The 10,310-nt window shown below is 45.0% G+C and overlaps 1 long non-coding RNA gene across 1 annotated transcript in view; it reads right to left on the bottom strand.

Moving 5' to 3' along the window:
- Window positions 1–2,295: 2,295 nt before the first annotated feature.
- LOC112549432 overlaps window positions 2,296–10,310 on the bottom strand; it is a 34,454-nt gene continuing 26,439 nt past the window's right edge. Inside the window, exon 4 of the long non-coding RNA XR_003092841.1 lies at window positions 2,296–2,370. This is a non-coding gene — a long non-coding RNA (uncharacterized LOC112549432). The remainder of the gene's footprint in view (window positions 2,371–10,310) is intronic.

A 10,310-nucleotide genomic window follows, 5' to 3' on the forward strand; every position in this document is an offset into this window, starting at 1 on the left:
AGCACCAATATAAGGAAAATTAACATTATCAGTAATCAGCCTTTTTTTGGCTTATGTGGCCGATAATGTTGCCAATAAATGCCCTGTGCATGTGCGCAACTGCAGCACTGCACGCAAGGGGCCAGGAGCACAGCCCAGCAGCATGGAGAGCAGTCATGTGTGGCTGGTAAGTCTGTTGTGGGGGAAGCAGGGGGGAGGGGCACGTGGGGGGCAGATCGAGGCCCCCGCAGTGAGGGAAGGAGTGGGGCTGGGGCTACCCAGCCGGGGAGGGGCAAGGCATGGGACGGAGCCATGAGTGGCTCATCTGGGGGGCGGCTCCCACCGCTACATACACCTTGGGAGGGCACAAGGGGATGTGTGCCCCCAAATGTGCGCAGGGCAATGGTGGGCTGCCACTGTGGGCTGGGGCCAGGGCAGCACCATACTCTTCCTGGCAGGGGGCTGAGCAAGGGCTGTGCTCGAGGCGGACGGTAGTGGTGCTGGGAGGGGAACTACAGGGTGTGGGGGGACAGGGGCTGCAGCCTCCCCCAAATTCACTGTAGCCCTGCTTCCAGCACTGCCACTGACTGCCACAAGCACAGTCCCCTGCCAGGAAGAGTCTGGCACTGGCCCCAGCCCACAGTGGCAGCCCGCCCTTGCCCCGCGCAGATCCAGGGGCACACCCTCCTCCCCCATGTCCTCCTGGGGTGTGTGTAGCCGTGGGAGCCACCCCCTCCACTCATGTCTCCATCCAGTGCCGCACTCTGCTCTGGATGGGCAGCACCTGCCCCTGCCCCAGCCCCACTCCCTCCCTCACCATGAGGGCTTCAATCTGCACCCCCCCATGCCCTTACCTCCCCCCTGCCTCTTCCCCCACATCAGACATATCAACCGGAGGCTGTGCTCCAAGCTGCCTGGCTGCATATCAGCAATCCGATCGGTATCAGCCAATACGACTCGTTAAAAATCAGCTATCGGTATTGGCCCAAAAAGCTCTAACGGTGCACCCCTAAAAAATACCTCCCCCAAAGTACTCCGATTTATTGGCTGCCAAGTGCTTTGAGAGTTTTGGGTGAACAGGTGCACAGAATTACAGTGCAAGATTACACTGACATCTTGGGGGGGCAGTTATTTATATACAATTTCCAAGAGTGCAACTGTTACAGTTTGATGTTGGGTTCTTAAACAGACATGGCAATTGCTTTCATGTCAATAGCTTCTTAAAAATTGGGAATCTTTATAAGGATAGTTCACATTTGAATAAAGTACTTGGAAGCCTTATTTACATTATTCCATATTTTCTTCAGAAATTCAAGGGCTCTGTCTAGACCAGCCTCTTCATTGCTACTGCTTACAAACATTTAAATATTTAATATTCGTATAAACAACTATTTGTGTTTCTATCATTTCCTATTAGCTATTTATCATGACAAACCAGCAGAATCTCTCCGACTTCTGCAAGACCCTTCTGGTAGATCTTAAATTATTCACTTTGAATGTTCAAGCCTCATGGCAAGAAGAAATCTCTGTAAGTGCTCTCTGTAGCATTTAATAAAAAATGTAGCGTTTGTTTCACAATAGAGCCACTTTTTTGGTAAAATAAGATGGAGATTTTAAGTAAGATTTATCTCCTTTATTCCAAAAATAAATATCTTTTTTTGATTCAGAGTATTTCAAATGACATTAAGCACAAAGAAGAAAAGTACTGCTTTGGAAGTTGTGAAATAGACATACAAGAACTTGGGGGATCAACATTACAGATAACAGTGATAAGAGATGAAAGCTGATTTATACAAATTTAAAGCACAACAGCATTTTCTTTTACAATATAGAACTTCAAACAGATTTAAGAAAAACACCATTTTAAAAGTCTGAAAGGCACGTGAATTAGACCATAAAACGTACTGGCACATTTACTAATACGTTTTATGTTACATTCCTAAAGAGAAACTGTAGGACTCTAATCAAGAAAAAGACTTAAGATGACAGCAGGTTCCTTTGTAAAATATTAAAAAAGTAGGAGATTGGAAGAAGGTTTTTTGGCTTTTTATGAAGGATGAGTATCAATACCCAAAGTTAGAGAGTTTTAAAAGCTGCATCATTCAGTTGTATTTGGGCGAGTTGCCACATAAACAAACACCACAATTAGAAGCACCACAACAGCCAGCGTGGGAAGCACGACAGTGGTGATTTGCTGTCGGGCTTCTTGCATTGCCTGCTTTCTCTCCTTTTTATCTTTGGAGGTTTCCTTTTTGGGTTTTCCTTTTAGTTGCCTCATTCTTCTACAGTCTTCTGTTCACCAAAAAATGAGTTGCCAAAGACAAGCCAGGGAAGGTCTCTGGAGAGGCGTGGAAAGGCCCTCCTGCTTCAGATGTCTGCTCCTGCAAAGACCTGTAAGAGGAGAAAAACAACCAAATCTTTCAGACACGATAAGTGCATACTCTACACACATACTTTGATATAGCTCATTTAAAGCACAGCAAGATTTATTCAACTATGTTCAATGAAGCCCTGTCTCAGAACACACTTTCGCTTCATTAACAATGCTCTCCATGTGAAAAATCACGGCAGTTCATCACGATGCATACACTTGTCCAAGATCATTGAACCTGTGCTGCGTTCTGCCAGATACCATATACTCCAGGCATCAAAGGAAACAAGATAACAGAGCTAAAGACTTAATGAAAAAGTAAGAGTTAGTTTAATGAAAAGAGTAAGAATTAGTGTTGTGTCAATATATAGTGCCAGCTGCCTCTTCTTGTAACAGCAGGCATTCTCAACCAGAGGTCTATAGCTTCCCACGATTTGTAAGGCAGATGGCCCAGAGAGTAAGCACGCACTTTGTCATATTCTAAGACAAATCTTTATCCTCACCACAAGACATTTATTGGAATGCAGGGTCCCTTAATAGAAAAAAAGAACGGGAAAGATCCGATTAAAGTACAAGTCTATTCCTCTGGCAGTGAGAAAAATACTAAAACTTGCAATGAAACAATAGCATGTCTGTCATTTTATTAAATTGGGCATCTTCAGAAGGAGGAAATCATCTCATGTGATAATCCTTGAAGCAAAGCAGACTGTTCTACACAAGAGGTCATTGATAGCTGCTGCAAAGCTTCTACTAGACCAGTTTTTAAGCCATGGTACCTATAAAGGTGAAAGAACACTGCACAAAATGCAAGTCTGTAATAACAAGTTGCTCTGCACTTGTGTCCCGCTACCTAAGAGTGCAAAGCTGCTTTAGGTCTATACAGATGTATGACAGATATACCCAATTTACATATAAATCCCCAATTAATACACATTTTCATATGATTATGGTAAGCTAACCCAAGACAGTAAGTGATTCAGCATCCTGACATCTTGGAATCTGCCCAAAGATTTGCTAACTCTGTGGAACGTGCCCCCCTCTGGCTAGACTTCAACAAGGGTACAGAAGGATACTGAACCATGCTTGCTGCAAGGCTCTCACTGGAGAGCAAGCCAGAGCAAAGCATGCATCACAATACGTCCATCTCTCTACGGAACCATCATATTCAGAATCCAACATCTTTTACTATTAGATCTGACTACAAAGAAAGCAAAATAAGTGAAATTCTCTTTTATCATCTCTTTTTAACATAAAGAACATGAAAGGTGAGGGGCGTAGCACACATTTTGCATGTAGAGGTGTGAGGTTCAGTCCCCAGCATCTCCATCTGGAGCTTGAGTCTCTGATTGTTTTAACAGCCTTCCTGCAGAAGCTGCTCTAGGTAAGCAGCAGGAACCCAGCATAGCAAAGGGGCAACCCTCTTCTGGTTTAACATGCCTAACCTTTCTGTTTGTGTCTCTGGATGTTACCAATGGCAGGTTGTGAGACCGCTTCATTGTAGCCTTGGGGGGAAAAAAAGGACAGAAAAAAATAGTGCTAAGTTCTATCCATTTGCTACTCTTGCTACACGTTAAGGTACACAGCATCACTAAAGATGCCAGTAAATTCCTGACGACGGAACAGAAATCTGCATAAACGGTCTCCCCACTGACTGAAGGATGCAGCAAATTACAAAAAGATTATCTCGCTTACTGCAAGTAGATGCTTTTTCTTCCTCCACAATTTCTCCCATCCAGCTCCAGTTGTTATTCTGATAACCAAGCTAAAATTGTTCTGATTTAAAGTCATCTTATTTCATCTACGTGAAAAGCCTGACTACAAAGGAATCGTCCTGGCTCCCCACACAACACAACAATAAACTGACTGCTGGGGTCCCCATCCAGACCTACAGTCTCACTGATTAAAGTAGACATGGCATCCCATTCTACTTCTCCATTGCTTATGGAAGTGTTTAGAACAGCAAAGCAACCAGGTAGAACCAGGAAAACTAAATATTACTCAACTGGCAAATATTTCTATCCTCAATCTCATCCCACACTGAGACAGAAAGAAAATGGATAGCATGAGTTCAGTGTGATGCCCTGATTCCATGTCATGCATTTTCACTTTACAAATTAAAAAATGCTTCTTCCAAATGCCACACTTGCCAACTCAATCTGGACTTTGAGACAAGCTCATTTCTTTCACTCTTTTGCTTTATCAGGAGTCAAAGCCCCTGATTAGGATGACTCACTAAATGAGACACTTCAGCACAAGTCTTGAAGGAAATCTAGTCTCAGCATTCTGGAGCCTTGAGATCCTGATGTGCAATGGCTCCACAAAGAACAGGGATGAACATCTGGATGGGGACAATTCTACATTACTGTGACCCTTAGGTCACTCACTTTCTAGGACTCCCATTCATTCTAGATCCTGCTCTTGATTTTAACTCCCCCTCACAACATAAGCTCTCTGCAGCTCATATGAAGGACCATCCCTCCTAAATCCACATACCCCACCACTGGTGGTAGGAATGAGAGGCTTTTACATTCCAGCTGTCTTATTACTGCCTCAACTTTCCTTCCTTCAAATCTCAGGTAGAAAAAAAAAGTCTGGCCTAAGAATTTCACAGAATATTAGCAAGGCAATTGGAGGATGTCAAACCCAAATCATTAGAAGAAAGATGGGGCAGGTCTTCTCCAGGTACCTGCCAGCACCCTGCTCCGGAGCCTGCACTGTGGCTCTGTGCAGAACTGTGCATCGTAAACAAGTTCTGCAAGGAAAAAAAATCACTTTTGTCCCTTTGTCTGATAATTAGCTTTATTATTTCACTCAAACGGCTTCCCTGCAGAATAACTAGGTGACCTGGTGTTACAGCCTGCCGAGATCAAGCAATATGAAAATACTGTCTCGACTGCTAACACTAGTCAGCAGATTTCACAGCTGTATTACTTAAGAGATCAGGGAAATAAATGATAGGAAAAGCCCATGGGACTCTCTGTATTCCACAGTAAGAAACAGGAGTTGCAATGAAACCAATTTCTCTCTCAAACAATAAATGTATGCCTCATTCTGTACAGCATAAACCATCATTAGCTACTCAGAGAGTGAAAACATCAGTTGTTTATAACCTCTCTAAAATGAATATTTCATCCCGAAACTAAATTATACTAAGTTAATTACATACACTAGCTGACAGCTGAAGGATTGGAACAGAAAGCCTTTCCATAAATGTCAGGACTGTTCGAATCACATGTTGCCGATTCCAAGCTTGGGAGCCTGGCATCAACACACAAACATGCTTCCAAAAAGATTTGGGTCATTTGGCCTCACTGTTGGCAATGCTGAGCTTAAGAAAAAGTTGAACCTGAGGATTTCAAAAAAGATAGCAAGGCAACTGGAGGATGTCACCTACATTATTTAAAAAAAACAAACAAACCGGGGCAGGTCAACCTCGTCAGGCACTTGTCAGCCCCTGCTCTGGCCTGCTCTGCGGGTCTGTGCAGAACTAACTATTAAATAAATTCTGCAAGAAAGTGCTGTCCAAGACAGGCTGCCTCCAAATGCCGATGTAACATACACTAACATAGGACTTTGCACACTGTGACTAGGCAATAACTCAAGCTAGACAACCTTCATTTTCAGAAGAGGAAAGAATAACACCCCCCCCCCCCCCCCCCCCTCCCTCTCTCACGCAATAGTCTTTGGGTGAAATTCTATGCCAGTGTTATGTGATGGAGATTAGGTAATCATACAAGTCCTTCTGGTTTTGCGATTTGTGACTAGTCATTCGCACATTCCCTCCTCCTGACCTCACTGTAAGTAACTATCTATCTCCAATTTACAGGTGAGGAAACTAAAAAGATTAAGTGACTCTGACCAAGGGCACAGATGGGATTAGAGCACAAGAGCCCCTTGTCCTCAGTGCCATGCTTAGCCCGTGGCAGAACTGTCTCATGTTACTTAGCTATCTCTTCTTTTGGCCAGAAAAGCTTGAATTCAGGTGAAGGAAGAAAGAGCCGATAGCAACCTCCAATGCTGTCATTGGCCCACCCAGGGTCCTTCCCAAAACGGGGAGGGGGGAGGAGGGGTAATATCACTGGCCACTATTTACACAGATGTTAAGGACTGCCTGCCCAGAATGACTATAAGGAGGAGAGGGAGAAAAGACAGACCATGACAATCAGAAACTGGTCTAATAGTCAGTCATCATCAGCTCTCACAATCAGCTTTCTTACAGAGAGTCAAGAATTCCAGACTTCCCTTTCCTTTCCAAATGAAAGCTGAGCCGCTCCTCTACATTTGTAAATCCCCAAATAGGAGACGGCTAGAGGCTGCAGACATGAGTATCCCAAAGGCTGGCTCTGATAGCTGGCAATTGCTCATCTTCACCTAAACCTCTGTTGAGCCTAGAAGTAAAAATAGCAAACTAATTAAACCAACTGCTTTGGAGCAGAAAAATGGAAAAATGTGGGTTTTGGGTTACTTTTTTAAATCCAAAAATTGGGGATTTTTTTTTTTTAAATCAGAGAAAACTAGGATCCCTGCACATGAGATAGAAGCAACAGTACCTGGAGCCAGCAAAGACTTGGCTGCCGCCCCACCCGACAGGCGTGGGACAGAGACTAAGAGAGCTGGCAGTGCCAGGCTCGGCTCCCTACATGAAAATCCTTTTTACAAAGCCACAGTACGCATATACAGACTACCAGTATCTGCTTGTGCAGTGCTGAAGCATTCTTCTGTACTACACACACTGCAACATAGCACTTATCACTGCTTAGCTAAAAAAACCCATATCCAATTGCTGAGAGACAGCAAAGGCAAAGCTGACTTCAGCCAACTAATGCCAGCTAAATACCACAATCTCTGCATCTCTCTCTACAACCAATACGTGCACAAAAGCCACCGTTTATCTGCGCTTACTATAATCACACGTCTAGATGACTGAAGAACTTACTAATGCCTGTCTTAGTCCACAAATTCATTTGCCATTTTAAGATGCATAATTTCTCTCTTTACCTACAATGAAAACAGTTTGCAAGCCTATTTGGATTAACCTGGCCTCTCAGTCCTGCTGGAGAAACCATAAGGTTTCCTGAGTAACAAAACATCTTGAAATTCAAACATGCACAGTCTGGTAAGAACTCATTTTTATCGTTTTAGGTTACCCCCAGGGCACCTGCATGTTAGTGAGCAACACAGAAAAACAGTGGTAGGGCAGGTTTTGCTGCAGTGAAGACTGTTGACAGCAGGGGAGAAGGGCCACTGGGCACTTGCACAGACAATCCTCTGCAGATTATTTAGTGATAATAGCCACCTATGTGATTGATACCTCACCACCGGAATGGAGATACTGCCTAACTTTGAGAACAGGACCAAAATTTTCTATTAGGAAAACTGAAAAACTGACTTTAGTTGCAATACCCCAAAGCAAGACATAAGCCACAGTGCACATGATACTTGATGGGGGCGTATATTTAACACAACCTGCTTGCATGACAGGTTAAACTCTGCTGTGGCTCAAACAGACATCAGTCTAATAAGCTTATAGATCAAGCTTAGTTCCACGGTGAGCACCAGGAAACATGTGACTGCCATGGCACCCTCCTGCATTGTAGCTGGGGGGCCAAAGAGCTGGTAAAAGCAGAACGTGTCTTCTCAGGTTTCAGCGAACATTAAGCACAGTAAACATTTTCCCCCTCTTCCACTCTGTTTCCTATCTCTGGTGCATGCTTTGTAGACATGCAGAGTTTACTTGAAGATTTTAAGACCGTACAAAAAAAAGTTTATTTTCTACACCTTCTCTGGCCCCTGCTCTCTCTCTTCCTGTCAGGGGTTTACCTAATGAAGGTTATTTCTTTTTAATCCACTTAACGAGCTGTTGGTTAATGCCTTTGATAACAGCTGATTCTACCTCAGGGTAAAACACTGGCCCTTAGGTCTGTGCACCTTTCTTTCCTCCAGCTCAGAGGAATGCCTGCTGCTGGGCCAAGGGCAGCAAAGGGACAAATGTATAAACCTGAGCTGGTCAGATTAAGGAGGAATGGAGCCAGACCAGGATTTTAAAAGCCAACTGTGTATTTTAGCCAACAGAGATATGGGGGTCAAATGTACAATAGCAGCCAACATGTCCTTGGGATTCCAGAGACCTCTGTCCCATACGCTGCCCGAGAGGGTGCCCTTGGCCAGATACTTCAATGTCCACCTCCGTGAAAACAAACCGAATGGCACTGACCACGTTTTGTAAAGTGCTTTGAAATCTGCTCATGACAAGTGCCAACTGTAAACTCAGTTCATCACTACTACTGCTAAGGCTCCTAGTGGGATTTAAGCTAGTTAGGTGTCTAACCCTCAGATGCCAGCTCCTAGGCATTCTCCTGCAGCTTCAGGCATGCAAGTGCCTGTGTAATGCCTTTTTAACTAAGCTAAAACTTTTTGTGAAAGCCTGATTGTAAATTTGGACTCCTGGAGAATGACTGGCCAAAGCAGGATTCCAGCCATGCTCAAACGCAGTCATTAAATTAAACTTGAAAATTAAACTAAATATAAAATTATACAGTTAAAAATCCTTATTATTAAGCAAGTACCTCAGGTAGCAAAGTGTTCTGTAATGGCTTGTGTGGGTGACTAGAAGGCTGGATACACACATTTGCCAGTTTGACTAGGGCAGCATAATCCTTAAGAGCTGATCTGCAGAGGAGATTAATAAGGGAAAAGCCATTAACCCACTCCCTCCTTCCCTGGGGGCCGGCCCACCTCTCAGCAAGATCAAGGCATCATCTCAGTGATGATTCAAATGCTGGCTCCAATTACATAAGTGAACCTTTTGCTACTCAAATACAGGCAAGTAGATCTAAAACGAGCCCGTGTCACCCCCCTGACAGTAATTATTTACATAGGGAAATACCACAAGCTGGACTGTACAATCTTTACTCCAATCTGAGGTCCCACACACGTGTCAGCAGGTCCTCCCCAGTAAGAGCTATGCCAGGGGCTGACAATTATTTCAATTATTTCAAGTGGCTGGAGGGCCACTTGACAGCTCACCAAAACTCATTAAGGGCCACATGGGCAGCCCCGCCTCTTAATTGTTGCCCACCCCCTGGTTGCCATATTGGGACTGGAAGTCCCACCCCCTAACCCCTAAAATTTGCCACTGAAAGTCCTTCCCCTTGCCCTTCAGAAATACTTCTTTTGGGAGGGGGGTTGCCATCTAAGAACCATAAAAAAAACAAATCATATGCTAGAGTTCAAACACCTACTAAAATATATTGTAATAGTATTACAAAAAATATTTGTCATGATCTGTGTTTGTGTACTGTCTATAGAAGGGACTGCATAACAACTCAAAAATAAAGTCTCCCTCTTTTATACTGTGTGGGGGGGGGTATGGTGGAATATAGCTGTGTGAGAGGCATTGGGTATGCTAGGGTGTGTGTATATGTTGATGGAGGTTGTGGGGGCAGGGTGTGGGTGTGTAAGGTTTGTGGGGTGTGAGGGAGGGTGGTGGTGAGGGGATCCCACACACTCCCCCACATGGTGTGCAGTCCCCGCTGCCAGAAGCAGCAGCAAGCACGGGACTCAGGGAGCTGGTGCCCAACACAGGTGCCCGGCAGGAAACGGCTCCAGCCACCGCTGCACACGGGGGGCCAAGAAGCACAGTCTGTCTGGCCACCTCTATCCCGGGGGCTCCATGCCATGTGCCTGCAGCTCCTTTACTCATACTGGGAGAAGCCCTGCGCTGGACTCCACAGGGAAGCAGGACTCCCTCCACTCCCACCGGAGTCCATGGGCCTGTGCAGCACGGGGCAGGGAAGGCAGCCAGCTCCAGCGCAGGCTGGCTCCTGCTGAGTTTTGCAGCACGGCAGAGGCAGCTGGCCCAGCCAGGCACCTCTCAGAAGCTCGCAGTTCCCAGGTTGCAATGCCAGGACTGCAGAGCGCAACAGGAGCCAACCCAGCCCCCGCGGCTCCCTGCTGCCAC

Source organism: Alligator sinensis, unplaced genomic scaffold, assembly GCF_000455745.1.
Source record: "Alligator sinensis unplaced genomic scaffold, ASM45574v1 scaffold116_1, whole genome shotgun sequence".
Lineage (NCBI taxonomy): Eukaryota > Metazoa > Chordata > Crocodylia > Alligatoridae > Alligator > Alligator sinensis.